We start from the raw sequence: 27,964 nt of genomic DNA, 5'->3' as shown, positions 1-27,964 counted from the left end.
CTCTTAAGGGACAAGGTGGGTCAAAAATTTTAAGGGATCACTAACAAATTGTCAATGTGCTTTAGGAAAATTTTCTTTAGGGGTCCTATTGGATAAGAATTATTAAAGAAGTCATTGATCGTTACATCTCTTAGGGGCCTAGTTGGGTCTTTATTCTCAAGGGATCACTAACAAAATGGATGAACGTCTTGTTATTAGTCACCCGCAGATGTCCTGTGCAATTGTAATTATTTCTATGATTAGTGGATTAAGTCTTTTTCTAAGAAAAATCACCAAGGATGGTGGGTAGGACTAACCTTTTCTAAGGGGAACCTGAATAAATGAATGTGTCATCTTTCTATTTATTGCATGCGCTAATGTTTATCTAAACAAATATTTTTCTAAGAATGTCAAAGTTTTAAAAACCCAATTTAAATCCCCTTATTCTTGTGTTTTTCTCTACCTTCATGTCTAAGAGAAGTCAGGTTTCCATCCTAGAGCCGACAACACCTAGCAGAGCTGAAACTTTATAGTTATCCTTAGAGCTCCGAGGGAGAACGAGGTATCCATGCTTCTATAGAGGACGAGGTAGAAAAGAAGCCGCTAAAGAATTTGCAAAATAATTCTTCGTGCACACACATTCAATTAGACTAGAGACTTCACACACAATGGGGGTAAAAATTTTTATTTGAAAAAACATCGTTTTGAAAATTTTGAAAACTTTTCGAGATTAAATTAGAGTTTGGAAAAAACATTTTTATACATCTAAGTAGTTTGAAAAAAATATTTTTATCTAAACAGCGGAAAATAAAATGCTAAATTTAAATAGTTTAAGGAAAAAAGAAAAACACTGAAAATTATAGAAGTTCGGTCAAATCTAAGGGACATAATCCCCCCCCCCCTAAGAGTTGATCTTGAGAGTTTCCATTAAATACTTGAGAGCTTTTAGTAGGTGAATCTCACGAACCTCCTTATACAAGAAAATGGTGGTTGTGCTACCACCATGATAATACAAGATGTATGATATGATTGTTTGCATCTTCTCCATTGAAATGTTGAGATTGAAGTGGCCAAGTTTCCTTCCAAACGGTAGATTGAACTGGTAAGACTTCTATCCATAAAATATCTGAGCTCAATTTGGTTTAATAGGATAGCCAATAACCTCTTAAGATTTTAATAGGCTGATATTCTAACCTATTATTTTATACGGGCTAACCATGAACCTAATGGTAAGTTCATCAATGTTGAAGAACTTCATCATTTGAATGAACAAGGCTTTATAATAGCCTTTAGGGAAGCTCAACTATATTAATGATCTTTAACATAACTAAATATCAGAAACTGATCACATAATCCTCAACCAAAGCTTTTAACGGGTTTAGTTTCCAACCACATATTTTCATCCCTAAAAGGATTTTCCTCATCCAATATGCATAAACAAATTCTTGAAGAACTTATACAATGATATCCATCCAGAACTAGAAAGACATCTCACTCACAAAAGATTTTTCCTTACAAAAGTATTTGACTATAAGGATGTCGATTGCTATAAATGTTAAATGCATTAAATATATTTTAGATATATTTATGTGAAAGTAAGACCTCAAATTAAAAAGGTTGGAAAATGAAGAATGACATAAAAGTTATGTTTATGAAAAAATGAAGGACAAAAGTGTCATGATGATAGTTTTGTCAAAACTTTTAAGAATATAGAATATGTTTTGTATATGATAATTATACTAATATGATAAAAGTGTCATAGTTTGATGATAGTTGATAAAAGCTACCCGGAGTACATAAAATATTCATACACACGACTATTTGAACTTTAAATATTGAAAGGTTATTACAATTTGGAAAATCTTGCAATTCTTTGACGAAAGGATTGACAATGGTATGATGTCTTAGGATATAATTGAAAATAATGAAGACATCATTAGGGATGTGGAACAATCCCATATCTAATTAATCATTGATAGTGGAAACTCAACTCACACTTGATTAACATTAAGTCTAGAGTTCAATGATAAAAGTACACTATTAGAGTGATTAAAGTACTTGACAATAGGGATAAGAGTACTTGGACCATAAGAATTAATGCGGTAGGATAAGGTTTTCCTCTTAATAGATATATATATATATATATATATATATATATATATATATATATATATATATATATATATATGTCATATGTTTGTTGGAATGTATAATTATGGGTGTATTTCTGATACAGTATAACTAGATGAGAATGAAGTGGTGCTGCTTCATAGAGTTCAAGGGCTTGACTCTTAAATTCTCACGAAAAGGATATCAAATAAAAGGCCTTATTAAACGGTTCATACTAATAACTTGATCTATGGTATCTAGATTTCATGTGTGAGTTAGGCACGCTTGTTCTAATGAATAATTGGTTCAAAGCTTACTACCAATCTATTCGGAGATGAGCAAAAACTTAACTTACTAAGTAATGGTTCGAATCATAAGATACCTTTATCTGAAACCATGAAATTTCCTGAATAATAGATTTAGAAATATTTTGAAAATGGTGGAGGATTGTTGGAGAATTTCCAAAATATATAATTGGAAAATTATTCTTTATAAGTGGTTAATATTATGTAAATGTAGAAATGTGCATTCAATAAGAAAATGGTATAGTGGTTGAACTAGATCGTGTTTCCATATTGTCCATGGTTTGAATCTTGGGTGGTAGAATTTTATGTTTTTTATATGTTTAATATTTTGAACAATAAAAATATTGTCAAAAGAATTGCACCCATGGGTCTCAAACACAAGACATGATGCTTAGCGTGGAAGCGCCTCGTCCACCAGACCAGAATAATGTTTTGTTAAAGTTCTGAACATTATTATGATATAAGAGTTTACGAAAAATCATGTTGAAACCATTTGAAATATTGTTCTCTTCACCAATTGGTACAATTTTTCCTATAAATAGAGATACTTGTTAAGCATAAAAATGACACAAAATTAATATATTTCAAGGGTCAAAATTATTATCTAAATCATTCTTATGTTTTTCTAGTGCACGAGAATAAGTGAGTGAACTTTATTCAGTAGAATATTGTTGATCGATATGCTTAATGTGAATGTGCGATTCATGTTAAGATTCCAAAGTATCGTGGAGGAATTCGCCGGATAAACCATTTGTATCCAATTCGCCTAAATTGGTGCGGGCGAATCGAACCTAAAACTTGGTGTAAACAAACACTTTAGAATATATTTTGTACAACTTTCAGCATACCATCTTCTTCTTCTTCTTGTCCACATTTGGCATCAGACCCCTAACACAAGATTCAGCAGGTGGTCGAAAATGATGGGTCAAAATGAGATCTATTTGGTTCAATAAGAAGGTTGAGAGATGGGGTGGTCGGAGTTGAGGGGAAAAGAGATGACATCCATTAGGGCTTTTAAGGGAAGGGGAAAAGTATATTCCTATTTTCTACTAAAGAGAAATTAAATCAAATGGTTGACCCTCTTTCTCTTGGTTCATTGTGAGTTAATTTTAAAAATATGTTTCGAGGGAATAGTTTTACTATCGATTGATAGGTTAACAGAGTAGAAAATTTTGGTTAATTTTAAAAAAAAAATAAATCAAATTGTTTTGGAGAATAGTTTTCCTTTTGGTTGATAGGTTAACTAAGGGGATAAATTAAGTTTATTTTTTTTAATAAAATACTTTTACTATCGGTTGATTTTTCAACCGAAGGAATAGGTAAAGTTTTTTTATCGATTCATACTATCACTGAGGGAATAGATAAAATATATAGAGCACAATTTCAAAAATGCCACCACATTTTATTTTTCACATTGGTCAAATCACCAATATCTTATTAATAAAGAGAATTTCTTTATCCATCTCCCTACCTTCTTGGTCACCCTTGGCAAAATCCCTAAAATGCCCCTTGTTTTGGAAATACTTTTCCGAAATATCAAAAAATGGGTTATTTCGAAAATACATTTTCGAAAACAATTTTTTTAAAAAAAAAATGTTTTCGGTGATGCATTTCCGAAATAAACCATTTTTTGGTGTTTTCGGAAATACATTTCCGAAACATTGTAGGTCAGTATTTGTGGTGAGAAGCCTCACAGTCACTTTCTCATTCTTCTTCCTTCGGCACAAAATTGACTTTTAAGGTTGGCTCTGAATCTATTTGCCTACTGAGAGTATAAAACCAAAAATCACTTTAGTAAATTTAACAAGAAGGGATTTTAGACAAGTTTTGTTAAGAGATCACAAAATTGGCTTTTGAGGTTTCTGGAAGGGAATCTTTGCAGTTGGTTGTGTGTTTGAAACGAAAAGGATTGAAATAAGTTTAACAGTTACCAATTTTTACTACATGTTTGGTTTTTCTTCCAAAATCAAAACTGATTTTTCTTCTAAATATGTCAAAACTGAAAAATTAATGTGGAGAAGAAGACATTTTTTCGGAAGTGTACTTCCGAAACACCCAAAAATAGGGGTTTTCATAAATGCATCTTCGAAAATGTAACACCCCGTTAATTCTAGTGTATTAATTTAATTATTTTATTAATTAAATTATTAGAATTAATAATCTGTGGGAATTATTTGGAAAATAATAAAAATATGGTGTTGGGCTGAGTGTGATAGTTAGTAGAAAGGGGGTGTTAACTAAGCAAGCCCATTAAGAATGTTTTATTTTATTTTTCATAAAATAAAGGAAATTGGGAAAAAGAGAAGCAGAAGCAGTAGAAGCAGATTTTGGGACTGAAGAACACGTGAAAGTGAGAAGAGCCAAAGGGGGAGAAGAACTTCGAAGATCCGACTCTAAGGTAAGGGGGGATTCTTCGGGTTAGTAATCCTTATGCGATTATAGGTAGTAGGATTGATTAGGATTATTGTTTAGTTCATTCGTACGTGTCGGGTTGGGAATTTGTTAGGTTTTGATGATCTTGTATGAATTGACATAATCCTGTTGATACTTGTGATATATGATGTTAATACATGTCAATAACCTATTTGAAATGTGTAATTGTGTGAAAAACAATGTTAATTGTGTGCTATGTTCGTATGTACCTGAAATTGGGGTTATGGGATAGGGTAAAAGCTGTCAAAATAGTGATTTTTGCTGTGCAGGTACGTAGGAACCGGTTCCCATGTGGGACGAACCGGTTCCCCCTTGTAAAAACAGAGAAATATGGGTTCTGGGTAGCTGGGAACCGGTTCCCATGTAGGGACAACCCGGTTCCCCATAGTAAATATCCGAGGCGTGATTCTGGAGCTGCCAGGAACCGGTTCCCACGTAGGGACAACCCCGTTCCTGCAGCATTTTTCTAAAAATGTTTTATCTTTGAAAGCTCATAACTTTTGATCCGAGTATCCGATTTATGTGCCGTTTTGAGCATTGTGAAGCTGAACTAAAGGCCTATATGATGAATAGGTGGTATGGATGTGAAGTCCAAGTTGTTTATTTGTGATTATATTATTTCTTGGTTGATGACTTTCATGTATGCGTGTGATATGTTTGTATGAATGCTAAGAATATATATACATGCTTATTGGTGATGATTTGGTGATGATAATGAGACGATGTGTTACATCGGATTGGTGATGTTGTAAGCATGTTATATGTTGCATTCATTGGCATACATTTTTGGTGATGGATCCCGGTGATGAAAGTGGATCAAAATGGTGGGCATAATTCCCATTGTGTGGAATTTGTGCTGGTTAAAACTGTATCTTGGTGATGAAAAAGATCGGTTGGATGGGTTTATCCCATGGATGGTACCACATGCATTAGTGTCAGTTCATTCATTGCATTATATTATGATATGACTGAACGATTGTGTGGAGTGATAGAATATGCTTATGTACTGATGTTTGGTTGTTATAACAAATTCCGATTCTATGTATGATGAGTGGATGATAATTGCTATGATATTCCATTGCTTATGATTGTATAATGGTTATTAATTCGAATGAAACTCACCCTTACTTTGATGATTTCAGATTAAGGATGTAGCGGCGTGTGATTGGGTGAAGATAGCTTATAAGCTAGCCCGTAGTTCGTGTCGAGTCATGCTCTGATTGTAACACTGGGATCGATTAGTCTTAGCGTTACTTGAGATACTATGTTGTTATTTTGTTTATGGATTATGTATTGATGAGCTGTTTGGATATGCTCCTAACATTGTTTGAAATAAGTTTCCGCTGTGATGAACACATGTTGAAGTTTGGTTAATTTTAATAAAAGCATGACAATCGACTTTGATGTTTTATTTATTTAATAATTGTAACATCCTTGATGTGTTATTACTCTGATTATATTACTTTACCGTGGGGTTTTAGAAGGGTGTTACAATAGTGGTATCAGAGCATAGTCGGTCGTTTGAGTCAGAGTCTTAGTGTCAGTGTTCCCTTGTATGCGACTAGTGTAAGGTAAACACTGTCGATACTTCTATTCTGATGAGATTGTTTTGTGATTTAGCAGAACAATGGCTGGAAGAGGTGGAAGGAACGATGATGCTATCGCAGAGGCTCTAGGCATGATTGCTGGTGTATTGGGAGGGAATGCTAATGGAGCTGCGATTGGTGCTGACAGGCAGTTGAACAGCTTTCAGAGGAACAACCCTCCACTGTTCAAAGGCACTCATGACCCTGATGGTGCTCAGAAATGGTTGAAAGAGATCGAGAGGATCTTCCGAGTGATCGATTGTGCAGAAAATCTGAAGGTGAGGTACGGTACTCACATGCTATCAGAAGAAGCTGATGACTGGTGGGTTACTACTAAGACTGAATTGGATTCAGATGGGATTGCGATTACTTGGGCCATATTCAAGAGAGAATTTCTGAGGAAGTACTATCCTGAAGATGTTCGGGGAAAGAAGGAGATTGAGTTCTTGGAACTGAAACAGGGTAGTATGACAGTGCCTGAATATGCTTCCAAATTTGTGGAATTGGCTAAGCACTACACACCCTACACCAACGATGCAGCTGGAGAATTCTCTAAGTGTATCAAGTTTGAGAATGGTCTTCGTGATGAGATCAAACAGGGCATCAGGTATCAAAGGATTCGCCGATTTGCTGATTTGGTGGACTGTAGCAGAATATTTGAAGAAGACAGTCTTAAGCTGAGATCATCTCACTCTCGCGAGTTAGTTGATAAAAAGGGTAAGAAGCCTATGGACAGAGGTACACCATATGGTAGGGGAAACCCAAGAGCTGGTAATTGGAAAAGGCCTAGTGGGGGAGATTCTGGTGCTCCCTTTAGGTGCTTCAACTGTGGTGAACCAGGACATAAGAGGAATGAGTGCAAGAAAGAAGAGAAGAAGTGCTTTAAGTGTGGCAGAGTAGGCCATGTTGCTCCTGACTGTAAGATGAGAACTGTGACTTGTTATAACTGTGGAGAAGAAGGTCATATCAGTACACAGTGCACCAAGCCGAAGAAGAACCAGTCTGGGGGAAAAGTCTTTGCTTTGTCTGGATCAGAAACTACTCCGGAGGATAGACTGATTAAAGGTACGTGTTTCATACATAACACACCTTTAATTGCGATTATTGATACTGGTGCGACTCACTCGTTTATTTCATTGGATTGTGCTAAGAGGCTGAATTTAGAGATATCAAAGATTGATGGAAGTATGGTTATTGACACTCCTGCGTCGGGTTCAGTGACCACTTCATCTGCATGTTTGAACTGTCCTATTGATATATTTGGTAGGAAGTTTGGAATGGACTTAGTGTGTCTTCCACTTGAACAACTTGACATTATTCTGGGGATGAACTGGTTGCAATTTAACCGAGTTCATATAAATTGTTTTACGAAGACGGTCATCTTTCCTGAAGAGATGAGTATCGAAGAGTTGGCAATGACTGCAAGACAAGTGGGTGAAGCAATTCAAGAAGGGGCAGCCGTGTTTATGCTTTTTGCGTCGATGGAAGTGAAAGGAAGAGTAGCAAGTAAGGAATTACCAGTGGTCCGAGAATTTCCAGAAGTTTTTCCAGAAGATGTCAGAGAACTACCACCTGAAAGGGAAGTGGAGTTTGCTATTGAGTTAGTTCCTGGAACCAGTCCTATATCGATGGCACCTTATAGAATGTCGGCATCTGAATTGACCGAGTTGAAGAGTCAATTAGAAGAATTGTTGGAGAAGGAGTTCATCCGTCCAAGTGTGTCACCGTGGGGTGCACCGGTGTTATTGGTAAAGAAGAAGGAAGGATCTATGAGGTTGTGTGTAGACTACAGACAACTGAATAAAGTTACTATCAAGAATCGGTATCCATTGCCGAGGATTGATGATCTGATGGATCAGTTAGTCGGGGCTAGTATATTCAGCAAAATTGATTTGAGGTCTGGGTATCATCAGATTCGTGTGAAGGCGGACGATATTCAGAAGACTGCATTCAGAACGAGGTATGGTCATTATGAGTACACTGTGATGCCGTTCGGGGTTACTAACGCACCTGGTGTTTTCATGGAATACATGAATAGGATTTTTCACCCTTATCTTGATAAGTTCGTTGTGGTGTTCATTGACGACATTCTGATATATTCCAAAAATGAAGACGAGCATGCAGAGCATCTCAGAATTGTGCTGGGAGTGTTGAAAGGGAAGAAGCTTTATGCCAAACTGTCGAAATGTGATTTCTGGTTAAGTGAAGTGAGTTTTCTGGGTCATGTAATTTCTAAGAGCGGTATTGCCGTAGATCCAGCAAGGGTAGAAGCTGTGTCTCAGTGGGAAGCTCCGAAGTCCGTGACTGAAATTCGTAGCTTTCTGGGTCTTGCAGGTTACTATCGGAAGTTTATAGAAGGATTTTCAAAGTTAGCTCTACCGTTGACGAAGTTGACTAGAAAGGGTCAAGCATTCGTTTGGGACTCGGAATGTGAAGAAGGATTCCAAGAATTAAAGAAGAGGCTGACTAGTGCTCCTATTTTAATTTTGCCGAATCCGGCAGAATCTTTTGTTGTGTATTGTGATGCTTCATTGATGGGACTTGGAGGTGTGCTAATGCAGAACCAACAAGTAGTCGCTTATGCGTCGAGACAACTTAAAGTGCATGAGAAGAATTACCCGACTCATGACTTAGAGTTAGCAGCAGTGGTGTTTGTGTTGAAATTATGGAGACATTATCTTTATGGTTCACGGTTCGAGGTGTTTAGTGATCATAAGAGTCTGAAGTACCTATTTGATCAGAAAGAGCTTAATATGAGACAGAGGAGGTGGTTAGAGTTCCTTAAAGATTATGACTTCGAGCTGAATTACCATCCGGGTAAGGCGAATGTTGTTGCTGATGCTTTGAGTAGGAAGTCCTTGCACATGTCAATGTTGATGGTACGAGAACTAGATTTGATTGAACAATTCCGGGATTTAAGTTTAGTATGTGAAGGTACTTCGAATAGTATCAAGTTAGGTATGTTAAAGCTGACAAGTGGATTTCTTGATGAGATCAGAGAAAAGCAGAAAGATGATGTGGGACTAGTTGACAGATTGACCTTAATTAACCAAGGAAAAGGAGGTGAGTTCAGAATTGATGAGAATGGCATAATGAGATTTGGCGACCGTGTTTGTGTTCCTGATGTTACTGAACTGAAGAAGAGTATCTTGGAAGAAGGACATCGTAGTGGATTGAGTATTCACCCTGGTGCTACTAAGATGTACCATGATTTGAAGAAGTTATTCTGGTGGCCGGGAATGAAAAAGGACATAGCTGAATTTGTCTATTCTTGTTTGACTTGTCAGAAGTCAAAGATCGAACATCAAAAGCCGTATGGGACTATGCAGCCTTTATTTATTCCTGAATGGAAGTGGGATAGCATATCCATGGACTTTGTATCTGGATTGCCAAGAACAGCTAAGAACTATGAAGCCATTTGGGTTATTGTGGATAGACTGACGAAGTCTGCTCACTTCATACCGATGAGGATGGATTATTCGATGGAAAGGTTGGCACAGTTGTACATTGAGAAAATAGTAAGTTTGCATGGTATTCCTTCGAGCATAGTATCAGATAGAGATCCAAGATTTACATCCAGATTTTGGGAAGGGTTACAGAAGGCCTTGGGTACTAAATTGAGGTTAAGTTCTGCTTACCATCCGCAGACTGATGGTCAGACTGAAAGGACGATTCAATCATTAGAAGACCTATTGCGTGCTTGTGTATTGGAAAAAGGTGGTACATGGGATAGTTATTTGCCGTTGATTGAGTTCACTTACAACAACAGTTACCATTCGAGTATTGGTATGGCTCCATTTGAAGCTTTGTATGGTAGAAGGTGTAGGACACCACTGTGTTGGTATGAATCTGGTGAAAGTGCAGTGATTGGACCAGAGATTGTTCAAGAGACGACAGAAAAGATTAAGATGATTCAAGAGAAGATGAAGGCTTCTCAAAGTCGTCAGAAGAGCTATCATGATAAAAGGCGGAGAACACTTGAATTTCAAGAAGGAGATCATGTGTTTCTGAGAGTAACTCCTACGACGGGTGTTGGTCGAGCACTAAAGTCAAGGAAGTTGACGCCGCGTTTCATTGGTCCATTTCAGATTACAGAAAGAGTAGGAGAGGTTGCTTATCGTATTGCTTTACCAACAACACTTGCAAACCTACATGACGTATTCCATATATCTCAATTAAGGAAATATATAGCGGATCCGTCTCATGTAATCCAGGCAGATGACGTGCAAGTGAGAGATAATATGACAGTTGAGGCGTTGCCTATGAGGATTGAAGATCGGAAGATAAAGCAACTACGTGGTAAAGAAATAGCTTTAGTCCGAGTAGCTTGGGGAGGAGCTGCAGGTGGAAATGTTACGTGGGAGCTGGAAAGTCAGATGAAAGACTCTTATCCCGAACTCTTCGTTTGAGGTATGTTTTCGAGGACGAAAACTCTTTTAGTGGGGGAGAGTTGTAACACCCCGTTAATTCTAGTGTATTAATTTAATTATTTTATTAATTAAATTATTAGAATTAATAATCTGTGGGAATTATTTGGAAAATAATAAAAATATGGTGTTGGGCTGAGTGTGATAGTTAGTAGAAAGGGGGTGTTAACTAAGCAAGCCCATTAAGAATGTTTTATTTTATTTTTCATAAAATAAAGGAAATTGGGAAAAAGAGAAGCAGAAGCAGTAGAAGCAGATTTTGGGACTGAAGAACACGTGAAAGTGAGAAGAGCCAAAGGGGGAGAAGAACTTCGAAGATCCGACTCTAAGGTAAGGGGGGATTCTTCGGGTTAGTAATCCTTATGCGATTATAGGTAGTAGGATTGATTAGGATTATTGTTTAGTTCATTCGTACGTGTCGGGTTGGGAATTTGTTAGGTTTTGATGATCTTGTATGAATTGACATAATCCTGTTGATACTTGTGATATATGATGTTAATACATGTCAATAACCTATTTGAAATGTGTAATTGTGTGAAAAACAATGTTAATTGTGTGCTATGTTCGTATGTACCTGAAATTGGGGTTATGGGATAGGGTAAAAGCTGTCAAAATAGTGATTTTTGCTGTGCAGGTACGTAGGAACCGGTTCCCATGTGGGACGAACCGGTTCCCCCTTGTAAAAACAGAGAAATATGGGTTCTGGGTAGCTGGGAACCGGTTCCCATGTAGGGACAACCCGGTTCCCCATAGTAAATATCCGAGGCGTGATTCTGGAGCTGCCAGGAACCGGTTCCCACGTAGGGACAACCCCGTTCCTGCAGCATTTTTCTAAAAATGTTTTATCTTTGAAAGCTCATAACTTTTGATCCGAGTATCCGATTTATGTGCCGTTTTGAGCATTGTGAAGCTGAACTAAAGGCCTATATGATGAATAGGTGGTATGGATGTGAAGTCCAAGTTGTTTATTTGTGATTATATTATTTCTTGGTTGATGACTTTCATGTATGCGTGTGATATGTTTGTATGAATGCTAAGAATATATATACATGCTTATTGGTGATGATTTGGTGATGATAATGAGACGATGTGTTACATCGGATTGGTGATGTTGTAAGCATGTTATATGTTGCATTCATTGGCATACATTTTTGGTGATGGATCCCGGTGATGAAAGTGGATCAAAATGGTGGGCATAATTCCCATTGTGTGGAATTTGTGCTGGTTAAAACTGTATCTTGGTGATGAAAAAGATCGGTTGGATGGGTTTATCCCATGGATGGTACCACATGCATTAGTGTCAGTTCATTCATTGCATTATATTATGATATGACTGAACGATTGTGTGGAGTGATAGAATATGCTTATGTACTGATGTTTGGTTGTTATAACAAATTCCGATTCTATGTATGATGAGTGGATGATAATTGCTATGATATTCCATTGCTTATGATTGTATAATGGTTATTAATTCGAATGAAACTCACCCTTACTTTGATGATTTCAGATTAAGGATGTAGCGGCGTGTGATTGGGTGAAGATAGCTTATAAGCTAGCCCGTAGTTCGTGTCGAGTCATGCTCTGATTGTAACACTGGGATCGATTAGTCTTAGCGTTACTTGAGATACTATGTTGTTATTTTGTTTATGGATTATGTATTGATGAGCTGTTTGGATATGCTCCTAACATTGTTTGAAATAAGTTTCCGCTGTGATGAACACATGTTGAAGTTTGGTTAATTTTAATAAAAGCATGACAATCGACTTTGATGTTTTATTTATTTAATAATTGTAACATCCTTGATGTGTTATTACTCTGATTATATTACTTTACCGTGGGGTTTTAGAAGGGTGTTACAGAAAACACCCCCATTTGATGTTTTCGGAAGTACATTTCTAAATTTTGAGAAAATTTTGAAAAAAAATTACTTCGGAAGTGCATTTCTGAAATAAATATATTTAGGAGTTTTTGTTGGGTCTCCCCATAGGGAGGTGGATAAAGAAATTTTCTTAATAAAATCTATATTTTGTAGTAGCATTTTCTATAAAAAAGAAATCTCAAAAAAACCATTAGGATTACTTATTTACGAAAGATTAAGATTGATATCTCACAACAAGAATGTCATGCCACAAACTTAATCTTTCTGAGATCATCCTCCGTCTTCATTTATCAAGAAACATCAAGTCATCAAAGTGGAGATTTCTAACCTTGTTATCACTAAACACTTTTATATTAGTTTTTGGAGCTTTTCCTTCCCTATCTTGAAAGGTTTTAAAAGAACAAAAGGTTGATAAAATTATTTATCTTAGATCCTTGCTCGATCTAATGGGACAAACACTATGCATATGCAAACAATTTTAATAATCACAAGAATTTTACAAAGGCTTTCTTGCATCTCTATATGATCTAACAAAACTCATTATAAATGTTGGAGAAAAAAAGTAAATGTTTTGGTACATGAATAGTAGAAAAAATATGTCTAAAATCCTTTATTATCTGTATACTATTATCTTCTTTATTTCTATATTTTTTGTTCTAAGGGATGTAAGCGCTGGTAAGCACATTCTTTTCCAAATTTTCTCTTCACCGTTTACATAATATTTCATCTCTCATAATTAACAAGTATATTTCTGTTTTACATCATAGATCGTGGTTACTATTGCGATGAAAAAATAAATAAAATTGTTTTGGAGAATAGTTTTCCTGTTGGTTGATAGGTTAACTAAGGGGATAAGTTAAGTTTATTTTTTTAATAAAATACTTTTACTATCGGTTGATTTTTCAACCGAAGGAAAAGGTAAAGTTTTTCTATAGATTCATACTATAACCGAGGGAATAGATAAAATATATAGAGCACAATTTCAAAAATGCGACCGCGTTTCATTTTTTACATTGGTCAAATATTCCACCAATATCTTATTAATAAAATCAATCTTTTGTAGTAGCATTTTCTATAAAAAAAAGAAATCTCAAAAAAACCATTAGGATTACTTATGTACGAAAGATTGAGATTGATATCTCACAACAAGAATGTCATGCCACAAACTTAATCTTTCTGACATCACCCTCTGTCTTCATTTATCAAGAAACATCAAGTCATCAAAGTAGAGATTTCTAACCTTGTTACCAATAAACACTTTTATATTAGTTTTTGGAGCTTTTCCTTCCCTATCTTGAAAGGTTATAAAAAAAACAAAAGTTGATAAAATTATTTATCTTAGATCCTTGCTCGATCTAAAGGGACAAACACTATGCATATGCAAACAATTTTAATAATCACCAGAATTTTACAAAGGCTTTCTTGCATCTCTATATGATCTAACAAAACTCATTGTAATGTTGGAGAAAAAAAGTAAATGTTTTGGTACATGGATAGTAGAAAAAATTTGTCTAAAATCCTTTATTATATGTATACTATTATCTTCTTTATTTCTATATTTTTTGTTCTAAGGGATGTAAGCTCTGATAAGCACATTCTTTTCCAAATTTTCTCTTTACCGTTTACATAATATTTCATCTCTCATAATTAACAAGTATATTTCTGTTTTACATCATAGATCGTGGTTACTATTGCGATGAAAAAATAAATAAAATTGTTTTGGAGAATAGTTTTCCTGTTGGTTGATAGGTTAACTAAGGGGATAAGTTAAGTTTATTTTTTTAATAAAATACTTTTACTATCGGTTGATTTTTCAACCGAAGGAATAGGTAAAGTTTTTCTATAGATTCATACTATAACCGAGGGAATAGATAAAATATATAGCGCACAATTTCAAAAATGCGACCGCGTTTCATTTTTTACATTGGTCAAATATTCCACCAATATCTTATTAATAAAATCAATATTTTGTAGTAGCATTTTCAATAAAAAAAAAAAGAAATCTCAAAAAAACCATTAGGACTACTTATTTACGAAAGATTGAGATTGATATCTCACAACAAGAATGTCATGCCACAAACTTAATCTTTCTGACATCACCCTCCGTCTTCATTTATCAAGAAACATCAAGTCATCAAAGTAGAGATTTCTAACCTTGTTACCACTAAACACTTTTATATTAGTTTTTGGAGCTTTTCCTTCCCTATCTTGAAAGGTTATAAAAAAACAAAAGTTGATAAAATTATTTATCTTAGATCCTTGCTCAATCTAAAGGGACAAACACTATGCATATGCAAACAATTTTAATAATCACAAGAATTTTACGAAGGCTTTCTTGCATCTCTATATGATCTAACAAAACTCATTATAAATGTTGGAGAAAAAAAGTAAATGTTTTAGTACATGAATAGTAGAAAAAATATGTCTAAAATCCTTTATTATATGTATACTATTATCTTCTTTATTTCTATATTTTTTGTTCTAAGGGATGTAAGCTCTGATAAGCACATTCCTTTCCAAATTTTCTCTTCACCGTTTACATAATATTTCATCTCTCATAATTAACAAGTATATTTCTGTTTTACATCATAGATCGTGGTTTCTATTGCGATGAAAAAATGAATAAAATTGTTTTGGAGAATAGTTTTCCTGTTGGTTGATAGGTTAACTAAGGGGATAAGTTAAGTTTATTTTTTTTAATAAAATACTTTTACTATCGGTTGATTTTTCAACCGAAGGAATAGGTAAAGTTTTTCTATAGATTCATACTATAACCGAGGGAATAGATAAAATATATAGAGCACAATTTCAAAAATGCGACCGCATTTCATTTTTTACATTGGTCAAATATTCCACCAATATCTTATTAATAAAATAAATCATTTTGTAGTAGCATTTTCTATAAAAAAAAAGAAATCTAAAAAAAACCATTAGGATTACTTATTTACGAAAGATTGAGATTGATATCTCACAACAAGAATGTCATGCCACAAACTTAATCTTTCTGACATCACCCTCCGTCTTCATTTATCAAGAAAAATCAAGTCATCAAAGTAGAGATTTCTAACCTTGTACCACTAAACACTTTTATATTAGTTTTTGGAGCTTTTCCTTCCCTATCTTGAAAGGTTATAAAAAAACAAAAGTTGATAAAATTATTTATCTTAAATCCTTGTTTGATCTAAAGGGACAAACACTATGCATATGCAAACAATTTAAATAATCTCAAGAATTTTCCAAAGGATTTCTTGCATCTCTATATGATCTAACAAAACTCATTATAAATGTTGGAGAAAAAAAATGTTTTGGTACATGAATAGTAGAAAAAAAATGTCTAAAATCCTTAAATATCTGTATACTATTATCTTCTTTATTTCTATATTTTTCATTCTAAGGGATGTAAGCGCTGGTAAGCACATTCTTTTCCAAATTTTCTCTTCACCGTTTACATAATATTTCACCTCTCTTCATTAACAAGTATATTTCTGTTTTAAATCATAGATCGTGGTTACTATTGCGATGAAAAAATTTGGTGTCATCAAGGTCTGTGTGAGTTGCATATGAAAGCGGTTTGTACTGCTCATAATCTATGCATTTGCATAGTGTCACAGTTTAAGTTCAAAATTAATCATAGGCAAGTTCTAAGTCTATAATTTCAATTACACATCATAATGCTGTTTTTCTTATTATTGATTTCATATTATGATTTATATTTCTTTGATTGTAGTTATGCGTCGCCACCACATCAAATATAAATATACTTCAAAAAGTAAAGGCCATATGATGTTCACATACAAGAAGCAAAGAGGAAGGAAACGATGGATAGCTTTAAGTCACAATTTTGGATCATGTTATACATAAATAAAGTTTATTTGAATTGTAGTAATGTTGGTTTTTAATAGTTCTAATTATATGTTTTTGTTGCTACATGTGTTTAATTACGGATCTGTAGTAATTAATAATTGTTATTTATATGCATTGCATGCGTATAGCTCTTTACTTGTTATCCAAACAAAATAATTTAGATACTATTTCCGTCATCGAAGGGTTGATTGTTTAATGGCGATTGTAAAGTTGAAGGGACACTAGTATACAACTCTGAATATCAAAGAGAGAGTTGTATTATGACCTCTCACCTCTCATAATATCAAACGGACAAAAATAAAGAGGAAAGTGGTTTGGAAGTGTGTCGAATAGACGAAGGAGAAAGCAACCTGGCAAATTTGTTCAGCCTTTAAACTTATAAATTATCAAATGTATTTAAACTGATTAATGTGAGGCGTTTCAAGCATTTTCGGAATGTTTCATTCGGAAGGGTAACCCCTCGGCATAACACAGGACTTTGACAAAATTCACCAGCCATTTCTTTAAATACAGCTCTTTTTGAGAAAATTCTTCTCCTTTGTAGACGAACAAACCATTTCCCATTAAGAAATGGCATTCATTTCAGTACTTGGAGAACAATTCGTTACACCTGCCACTCACTCCATCTCCTATAGTGCACGTCGTGGCATGAACCTCCAGGATGATGAGGCTCACCAGGAATAATCGGTTATTAAAGTGTCATAAGACTTGTGAAAAATTCGTAAAGCCGCAGACGATCAGCACTAGGGAAATTAAGCCACCACCTTGCGCTTGAGTATTCGCACCAATACTAGAAGAATTTTCTGTTAATTCTCTGATTGTGTGATTGACATTAATTTTAGTAAAACAAATACTACAACATTTTGAGTCTACAACAACGATTAATTTAGGGGAGGTAAAAAAATCTTTTCTCATAAAATCTAATAGGAAACAAACTTTATAATCTGTTGCGGTTGTGTATATAATTCTTATATGTGTGGAGGTTTTTATTATCAACGAATAAAACCGTTCTCATACAGTTTTTAATTATTTTAATAAAATATTAATATTAATTATATAGTCATTCTATGCTACAACGTTTAACAATCGGATGTGCTATGTGTACACTCAAAGTTTATACACCGTAATTACACCCAGAAGCATTTCACATCATTTTTACCATGGCACAAAATTTAAGGAAAAAAAAAATTAAAATAATGAAAATGTATGTGAAACCGTATGTATATACGGTGTGGTTGTAACTTTCAGTGTCAATCTAGCTTTTCCCTTTAACAATATGTCGTGAAAAGAAATATTCAGCCGTTCCAATTGGTCCTCTTGCATTAACCCGATATAGAGCGCTGAAATAAATTTTTCGTTCCAATTCTGAAATTCAGAGCGCTAAAAGAGAGTGAAAATTCTTCCCTCCAGAACTCATCAAAACCTCCGTCAAAGCTGTGAACGATTCTTTTCCCTAATCCTAATCCTAACCCTTTCTTCCCTTTTCCGTCTTCTTAAACCCTTCAACTTGTGTACAGAGTTAGGTTTTTAGGGTTTATTAAGGGTTTCACAAAACTCAAATACTTCAAGAAATTATGTTAATCAAGGATTTCACAGAATCATCTCAATCAAAGATTTGAAGAAATTCTTTCGATGTTGACAACGATTCCTCTGAGAGCAGCAAGGGTCATATCACGCGGTGAGGAGGATTTTTTGTTTTACTTTAAATTTATGTACAATCCGTTGCCCTAGTAAGAGCTTCCTTCAACTAGGGTACGATATCTCCTTCAACTTCCATTCAGTTTTGTCATTCATAACAAAAATTGGTTATTTTTTATTCTAGTTTATGATTTAATCAATTTCTTGAGATGAGTTAAGTTTGCTCCTTTTGATTGAGTTCCATTTGATCATTAAGTTGTTCTTAATTTCTTTCTGTGTTAAAAATGGGGATCTAACTATTGTGATGAGCAGAGTTTTAAATAATATGTGGTAATAGAGAAACTAAGTTAATGCATAATGATTTTGAAGCTGTTTTATTTCAACAACTTTGAAGTTGTTTGAGTTTGAATCAGGTTTTATGCTTGGTTTTCCTTAGGGTTGTTTCTGATTTGATTGTGGTGTTTGACTATGGTTTTCCCTTTGTAATTTACTTGTGTTTATTCTGGTTTTATGTTGTTGGTCTTACTTAAATGTATTTTAACTAGTTCATGGATTACATGGTTTTGAATATAGAGTCTCTCTGGACCTGTTGATGACCCCTCTAAGCTTCCCAAGTGGATCTATGATGATTCCAGCATTGATCCCCAAGTGGCGTGATCTTGCAGTAAATATTCTTTTTTTCGTTTTTCATGTTTACCTTGAGCCTCTATTTCATACACTTTTCTAATTTAGATCACAATTACATGTAGATTGAAAGTTAGTTGTTTACAGGAAAGTTACTTATCAAAAGTTAGTTGTTTCATCATCCCCTAAACTAGCTCTGATTGTCCTAATTAGGATCACAGTCCAAATCAAGATTCAAAATTACAGAGAAAAAGCAGAGGAAGTGCAACAACACTCCAAGGAGAAATGGTGTTAAAAAGCTGGAAATATTACTAAAGGTTATTAAATTTTTCATTTTAGTTTTTAAGTTTCTAATTTTTGTGTAGTTCAACTTTTTTAGTAGTGTTGGGTTACATGAATTGGTATATGGGTTGCATGAATTGTTGACAACCTTCACTAAGTGAGTATCACTGTTATTTTCATTGAGTTTGTGTTATTTGTTCTGTTCTGTATCATAATCATTTCATGGTTTAATTGGCATTTGCATTTGTTTTAGGCAATTACCAATTAGGTTGTGGATAGATAGAGATCTTTGGGATCATGTGGGTGAACTTATAATAGTTTCATTACCACTCTTTAAAGTGTGTCGCATGTTAATCTAGTAAGATGGAGAAAAGGAAAAGTATTGTTCTGTATAGAGATATATTGGATAAGACTCTTGCTTCATTTTGTTTTACAAATTATCAAAAATTTAAATTGCTTGTCGAAAGTCTAATTCGTCGTGAGTCGCAATCGCGGTTTTTGCAGGTTATGTGGAGAAGTTAGAAATTAAGACCGCTGAGGTATCAAATTTTCTTGTTATGATGAGAAGTGCTTCTACAGATGAAAATGGGGGATATAGTACATCAGTCAATAATTTGAAAGCAGGATATCTAGTACTAGTAGCATTTTTTTAGTTGTGGCTATGTTATGTTTTTGTTATAACTTTTCTTCTTTCGACAGTTAAAACAAGATAACAAGGAATTCCGCGTTATGTACCACGTAGGACCAGAGGGAACTCCGTATCATACATTGCTGGTTGAAGGCTATGTAGATTGACCTCTTGATGTTTGTGAGTCGCATTAAATCAATCGAGTGAAAAGACCGTATTATAGATTTTGACATCTGAAATTTTAATGATTTACTTTGTTTATTACAGCTCTATTTCTCACATGGGAATCAACCCTTTATAAGAAATGGTGAGAATCATTTGGCAGATTTAGTGCTCTTAATTTTTTGCATGTTTGTCTCATAAACCATAATAACTTGACATTGAACACTAACATGCACAGTTTTTAATGATACTTCTTAGGTGGCCTCAGTTTACGATTCCAACATTCAAAGTTAATGCTTTTGATCGTTTACAGAAGGTCCAAACTGGTGAACAAATTGCACTAGTAAGGTTTGTATGGCATTAGCTTTGGAGGCTGTTTGGTTTGGGTACTATTTTTATTCCGTCTTGTGAAGTATAAAATACATCTTGAATTTTTTTTATAAAAATACATGCACTATTACTAATTTGACTCTTGAACATTTGTTTATTGATTGATAACATTAGTTGAAATTATGGACACGGAAAAAGTCATGGTGCATCCATTTATTTAACAAGGTATATTTGACTAGTAATATAGTTTCTTTTTATGATATTTTCTTGAAATAAAAATAATTACTCGTCAATTACAAGAAATCTAACTAAGAAATTAGAGTTTTTAAAGGTGTGTTTTCTTGTAGAAGCAGCAGGGCTAGCGTAAAGGCAAACCTACGAAGAGTAGTAACTAAATTTTTTATATCTTATAATTTATGGTTAAGCTTTTATTTTCTTCCATGAAGAAATTATTGGTTCCTTATAAGCTTAAACCATGTATATTGTTGTGACTTGTGATTTACGATTATATGAGTTCAATTTAATAATTAATTGTTTGAAAGTATTTGGAAGGATTGAACGTATATTATTTGGTTTGTAAGTTGTACACAAGTTGCAACTTTTATTACATTTGGATCAGTAAGTGAGTTTTAATTGTTAGTTTTAATAATTTGTTCTAGTATCTTTAATTTAATAATGTCGTTTATAATCAATCTTATGTATATGGTATTTTTCAATTTAGAGTACTCATGTCAGAGTCTCAAAGATGAATGAAGCTAGTGGAAGACATGGAAGATCTCATTTTGATTGTAAATGTTTAAGTTTATTTTGATAGTAAATGTTTTAAGTTTATTTTGTTATGTAGATGTTTAAGTCTTTTAGTAGATAATTTTGGTCATTTTGATGATGTTATTTTGATTGGGAATATTTTCTATATGTGTGACTGATGTTATTAAGGATTAATTATTTTGCTATGTACTTTTTTCAAAATTTGTATTTGAAGAAATGTGAATAATGATTAAATTTTTATATAAAGAATTGATTTTATATTTTATTGAGAAAAAATAAATGGTAGCAATGGCCACAAATTGTTGTTGAAGAGTAGAAACCGTTCTTGTAGTCAGAAACTTAGATATGGGTCTACTAGAACGGTTTTAACTAAAATAAATCAATATAAACGGTTTTAACTGAAAACGCATTGCAACCGTTGCGGTTGAGAACTGTTCTATAAAGAAAGCTAGAACAACGGTTCTCTATAAGGGTTGCTCTTGGGTAAAAAACCGTTCCGAAAGCATAAAGCAACGTCTTTGTTGGACACGGCCACAAAACCGTTCTCGTAGCCAATGGCAACAGTTTTTCTATATTTTGCAACAGTTTTCCTTCGTTACCATAGAATTAAAATGTTGTAGTGAAATTAGTCAGCAACATATTAAACAGGATGTTCTAACTTGCAGAAAAAATATGTTCAACAAGATGTCATTGGTATAACAGTCGAACAAGATGTCCTATGCAGGACCATACGATATTGTGACTGTGTGTAAAGCTGAGATGTTGGAATCTGTTTAGATTGTTACAAATATAGAATATTTTGGGAATATTATGCAATCCAATATGGCGCTTAATTTAAGAATAAAAGATTTTAATTGTTTTCAAGATGTATGATAAGTTTATGAATATGGAGAATATTTAGGAAACTAATAATTGAATACCTATTTTTAGGGAGAAGCTTTAGCATATATTTAGCAGTCTCCTTGCTGTGTTTTGAAGCCTAAATCTAGACCAGATGTGTGCTTTAAATAGAAGATAACAAACCTATTTTTAGTCAGGGGAACTTACGTTGTAATGTATTAGGGTTTGTGGGTGTTAATTGTGAGCCTGTCTAATATCATCTTGTTAGAAGAGTATGATTGTTTTGGTTGTATTGTAAGTTCTGTGATTCATTCATAAGTTGTTAAGTAATGAATGTTTGTATGTCACTTAGGTATCATTGATACATTGTTCTAAGTGTGTGTTACTTGATTATCAATATATTATTCTTGATCGAAGCACTTAAGCAAGATCAAGTATTAGTTCTTGATTAAGAGGTTCTTAATCTAGTATTGCTTGTAATTGAAGATTGAGGTAAAAGACTGTCAACATCAGTAACTTGGATTAATGCTGTGAGACATCACTGCGGTGATTGGGAATGCAAGGGTTTTCTCATATCTAGGAGGTTTCTAGGTAGAAGTTGCACTGGGTATAAATTAAGTGAGAAGTTGTAAATCGGAGGTTGTTTAGCTTCAAATTGATACTACTAATAGTGGATTTCCTTCCTGGCTTGGTAGTCCCCAGAGTAGGTTTTGTTGTACACCGAATTGCGTTAACAATTATATGTGTTCAGTTACTTTTCAGTATTTTTTTCAATCATGTTTACCATGTCATTGTATGTTGTTCAGATATCAATGTCTCGACATCTCTTAGGCATCTGAGATATGAATACCAGAATTTCATTTAGTATTAGAGCAGGCATCATGTTCTGTATCTGGGTGAGACTCAGGGAAGATACTTTCCGGTTCAATGGACAGGGAAGGAGGATCTAATAATTAACTCCATGAAGAGCAAGGAATATAGGAAAGTGTTTGATAGAGGAAACTGTATGGAGTTATGTGGCTGCATATAAGAAGGAATCATCTCTACATTGTAGTATAAAGTGTCTGTAGGGATACATGCCTCAAACATGTCGTGACATTGTGTCCGAGAAAAGTTGGGAGAATTTATTTTTCTCCACAAAATTTCTATATGTTCTTGTGCGCAACATCTGTGAGAACTATTAGGGATGTTACTCTAAAGGGGGAGCATTGGTCCTATCTGAAGTTTGTTAGAAGAAGAAATATTCTGATCAATATTCTTAGTTTTGATGATAACATTATATATGAATTTTGTATAAGAGAATGTGGTACTCTAATTATTCACGTTTTCCATTTCAGGAAAAGTATTAAAGAGTATGCACAAAATCAGCGTTTAGAAGCTCTGATCGAGAAGATCAGGATGGCTTCATCAGAACATGGTCTGACAGACATTAGAAGATGGTCTTGCAGAAATCAGAACATGATCTGGAAAGCATCAGAGGATGGCAGTCAGAAGCAAAGATCTGAAGCTCTGATGGTATCACACTCCAAAGCACTTCTAAAGTCTGAAGACAGAAGTTGCATCTGCACCAAAGCTGAAGACTCTGATATTCAAATGTTTATTTTACATATTCTGAGTCCAGAAGCAAGTACAAGATGAAAAGGCTATAACGTCAAATCTCTAACTGAAAAAAGGAACGTTAGAAACTACAAAAGGCAAAGTCAGAAAAAGCAGTTGAAGCATGGCTCGAGGTAGTTGACAAAAGAGTGAAACATTAAATGTAGTAGTGTACTATTCATGCAAAGCATTAAATGCTCCCAACGGTCACTTTTCCTCAACACCTGTATATAGAAGTTCTGATTCAGAAGCAGCAAGAACTCTTGAACAAAAAGAACCAAAACGCTGTCAAATTGAAATCACACAAAAGCAAAGAAGAACTTCATCTTCAACCTCACAACATTGTAATATTTTAGTGAGTGTTAGAACTTAAACTTAAAAGAAAAATCACTTTGTGATTATAGCTTATTAAGGAGCAATTTAATCTCTTGTAATATTTATTTTACATTGATTGTAAAAGGAAGTTCCTACAGTGATCAAGTTGTGATTTGTAGACTCTAGAAGACTTAAAGGGTATCTAAGTGGAGAACCATTGTAATCAGTTTGATTAGTGGATTAAATCCTCAATTGAGGTAAATCACCTTCTTAGGGTGGACTGGAGTAGTTTAGTTAACAATGAACCAGGATAAAAATAATTGTGTGATTTATTTTTATCTACCATTTTTAGAAGAAACCCTTAGTCAATCCCCCATTTCTAACTGTTTTTTCACTCCTTCAATTGGCATCAGAGCGCCGATTCTAGGTGCAAAGACTTAACTGTGTTAGAGAAAATATTCAGGAATAAAACACACAAAATGGTTGAAACAACTACTTCAACTCCTCCTAAGAAAAACAACAATGGTAACAATGGAAGTAGTAGCTTCAATAGTTACAATAGACCACCAGTCTTTGATGGTGAAAACTTTGAATATTGGAAACATAGACTTGAAAGTTACTTTCTATGTCAAGATGGTGATATATGAGATTTAGTGTTGGATGGTTACAAACATCTTGTGAATGCTCGTGGAGTCAAGATTTCAAGACAAGCTATGGGTGACGACCAAAAGAAAGAATTCAAGAATCATCACAAATCAAGAACTATATTGTTAAATGCTATCTCACATGCTGAGTATGAGAAGATCGCAAACAGAGAAGCTGCTCATGACATCTTTGAATCTCTAAAGATGACTCATGAAGGAAATGCACAAGTCAAAGAGATAAAAGCTTTGGCTCTAATCCAGAAGTATGAAGCTTTCAGAATGGAAGGTGATGAAAACATTGAAGCAATGTTCTCCAGATTCCAGATTCCAGACTCTAACTGCTGGATTAAGAGTTCTAGACAAGGGATACACAAAGGCTGATCATGTTAAAAAGATAATCAGAAGTCTTCTAAGAAGATGGGGACCAATGATTACAGCATTCAAGATTGCAAAGAATCTGAATGAAGTATCTCTTGAGGAGCTTATAAGTTCACTAAGGAGTCATGAGATTGAGCTAGATGCAAATGAGCCTCAGAAGAAAGGTAAGTCTATTGCTTTAAAATCTAAAAATAAACACTGTGCTAACGCTTTTCAGGCAGAAGAAGAAGAATCTGATCAGTCAGTGTCAGAAGAAGAAGAAGATGAATTTTCTCTCTTATCTAGAAGAGTAAATCAACTCTGGAAGAGCAAGCAGAGAAGATTCAAGAACTTCAAGAGACCTGAAAAGGTAGAATCTTATGAACACAGAAGATCTGGAAAGAAGAAGGTAGTGTGCTATAAATGCAAAGAACCTGGACACTACAAGAATGAATGTCCCAAGCTTCAGAGGAAAAATCCCAGAAAGAAGTTTGAAAAGAAGAAAGGCATGATGGCTATATGGGATGACTCTGATTCATCTGATCAAGAGTCGGACTCTGAGGATGAGCAAGCCAACATAGCACTTATGGCAACAGTTGACGCTGGTGAAGAATCTACTTCTGATCCAGACTTTGATGAGGTATTTTATGAACTCACTAGAGAAGATTTAGTTTCCAGCTTATCTGAACTTCTGGAAGTCAAGAGTCAACTTAGTATCAAATACAAAAAGCTCAAAAAAAAATTTTCATCTGAAACTAAGAGACTTGAAATAGAAAACTCTGAACTGAAAGAAAAAGTTTTAAAATTAACTAAAGATGTTAAAACATCTTCAAGTTCAGAAAAGTTTATCCCAAGCACTAACAATATTCTGAAAGAATATGACTTGAGCTTCAGAAAGTTCTTATCTAGAGGTATAGGCAGAAGTCAGGTAGCCTCAATTATTTATGGTGTAAGTGGAAACAAAAGAATAGGTATAGGCTTTGAGGGAGGAAGGTCTATGTTCCAAAGTCTAGAACTTAAATCTGCTAGAAAGTAAAGTTTGGAGGGAATCAAAAGGGCAAAATCATTGGCTCATGAGCCATATGTATTGGTAATTCTCCCTCTATAACTTATATTCTTTTAGTAGATGGTTTAGCTCATAACTTATTATACATAAGTCAATTAAGTGACAATGGTTATGACATAATCTTTAATCCAAAGTCTTGTAAAGTTATTAGTCAGAAGGATGGCTCAATCCTATTTACAGGCAAGAGAAAAAAACATTTATAAGATTGATCTTTCAGATCTTAAGAATCAAAAGGTTACTTGCCTTCTGTCTGTTAACGAAGAGCAGTGGGTCTGGCACAGAAGATTGGGTCATCCTAGTTTGAGAAAGATTTCTCAGATTAACAAACTTAATCTGGTCAGAGGACTCCTTAATCTGAAATATAAATCATATGCTCTTTGTGAAGCATGTCAGAAAGGGAAGTTTTCAAAACCTGCATTCAAATCTAAAATTGTTGTCTCTTCCTCTAGGCCTTTAAAACTTCTGCACATTGATCTTTTTGGCCCAGTCAAAACAACATCAATCAGAGGCAAGAAATATGGATTGGTCATTGTAGACGACTATAGCAGATGGACTTGGGTAAAGTTCTTAAAACATAAGGATGAGTCACATTTTGTGTTCTTTGACTTCTGTAATCAGATTCAATCTGAAAAGGAATGTAAAATCATAAAAGTCAGAAGTGATCATGGTGGTGAATTTGAGAACAGATTCTTTGAAATTTATTTCAAAGAAAATGGTATTGCCCATGATTTCTCTTGTCCTAGAACTCCACAACAAAATGGGGTTGTAGAACGAAAGAATAGGACTCTACAAGAAATGGCCAGAACCATGATCAATGAGACTAATATGGCTAAGCATTTCTGGGCATAAGCAATTAACACAACCTGTTATATTCAAAATAGAATCTCCATAAGACCTATTCTAAATAAGACTTCTTATGAATTGTGGAAGAATAGAAAGCCCAACATTTCATATTTCCATCCATTTGGATGTATTTGTTATATTCTGAATACTAAAGATCATCTGAACAAGTTTGATTCCAAATCTCAGAAGTGTTTTCTACATGGATATTCTGAACGCTCTAAGGGCTACAGAGTATACAATACTGAAACTCTGATAGTTGAGGAATGAATCAATATCAGATTTGATGATAAGCTTGGCAATGAAAAGCCAAAGCAGTTTGAGAATTTTGCAGATATAGATATCTCTAACTCAGATCATGAAGAACCCAAGGGAAAGGATGATACAAAAGATCAAGTTGCAGCGTATTTAGAGAATCTCAGAATATCTGAAGAGCCTACACTCAGGAGATATTCTAGACTCAACTCTGCTCATCCAGAAGATGTTATATTTGGAAAGAAAGATGATCCCATCAAAACAAGAGCATTCCTAAAGAACAATGCAGAGTGTCAATTTGGTTTAGTGTCTTTGATTGAGCCAACTTCTGTTGATCAAGCTCTAGAAGATGCTGACAGGATAATTGCTATGCAAGAAAAGTTAAATTAGTTTACAAGGAATGATGTTTGGGATTTGGTTCCAAGACCTAAAGGATTCAATATCATTGGAACAAAATGGGTTTTCTGAAACAAGATGAGTGAGAAAGGTGAAGTCATCAGAAACAAAGCCAGACTGGTTGCTTAGGGATACAGTCAGCAAGAAGGTATTGACTTTACAGGAACCTTTGCACCAGTGGCCAAGTTAGCATCTATTAGATTATTAATTTCATTTGCCAATCAGAATAACATCACTCTGTATCAGATGGATGTTAAGAGTGCCTTTTTAAATGGTTATATAGATGAATAAGTTTATGTCCACCAACCTCCTGGTTTTGAAGACTCTAAGTCTCCAGAACATGTTTTTAAATTAAAGAAATCATTATACGGATTGAAGCAAGCTCCCAGAGCTTGGTATGAAATATTAAGTTCTTTCCTTCTGGATAATGGTTTCACAAGAGGAAAAGTAGACACAACTCTCTTTTGTAAAACCTTTAAAAAGGATATGCTTATTTGTCAAATTTATGTTGATGATATTATTTTTGGAACATCTAATGTTACACTTGGAAAGGAGTTTGCTAAGTCTATGCAGACAGAATTTGAGATGAGCATGATGGGAGAACTCAAGTATTTCTTAGGCATTCAGATCAATCAAACTTC

General features: G+C 34.3%; 3 long non-coding RNA genes across 10 annotated transcripts; all 3 read left to right on the top strand.

Annotated features, from left to right (window-relative positions):
• The first annotated feature begins 4,634 nt into the window (after nt 1-4,634).
• On the top strand, nt 4,635-6,241 carry LOC131599266 (uncharacterized). The gene is made up of 2 exons (XR_009282682.1): nt 4,635-4,791; nt 5,969-6,241. It is a non-coding gene; the product is annotated as an uncharacterized LOC131599266 (long non-coding RNA).
• A 4,592-nt stretch (nt 6,242-10,833) lies between these two features.
• LOC131599265 (uncharacterized) lies at nt 10,834-12,619 on the top strand. The gene is made up of 2 exons (XR_009282681.1): nt 10,834-11,169; nt 12,347-12,619. It is a non-coding gene; the product is annotated as an uncharacterized LOC131599265 (long non-coding RNA).
• Nucleotides 12,620-17,773: 5,154 nt separating this feature from the next.
• On the top strand, nt 17,774-21,123 carry LOC131594911 (uncharacterized). 8 transcript variants are annotated; one of them, XR_009281603.1, is made up of 6 exons: nt 17,794-18,260; nt 18,794-18,884; nt 19,058-19,161; nt 19,631-19,934; nt 20,022-20,061; nt 20,175-21,123. It is a non-coding gene; the product is annotated as an uncharacterized LOC131594911 (long non-coding RNA). The 8 variants fall into 8 exon arrangements; XR_009281602.1 differs by having other exon boundaries at nt 17,783-18,334; nt 19,058-19,934; XR_009281600.1 differs by having other exon boundaries at nt 17,789-18,260; nt 19,058-19,934.
• The last annotated feature ends 6,841 nt before the right edge of the window (nt 21,124-27,964 follow it).

This window comes from Vicia villosa, linkage group LG4 (genome assembly GCF_029867415.1).
Source record: "Vicia villosa cultivar HV-30 ecotype Madison, WI linkage group LG4, Vvil1.0, whole genome shotgun sequence".
NCBI classification, from domain to species: Eukaryota; Viridiplantae; Streptophyta; class Magnoliopsida; order Fabales; family Fabaceae; genus Vicia; species Vicia villosa.
This window is presented reverse-complemented; position numbering and strand designations above follow the sequence as displayed.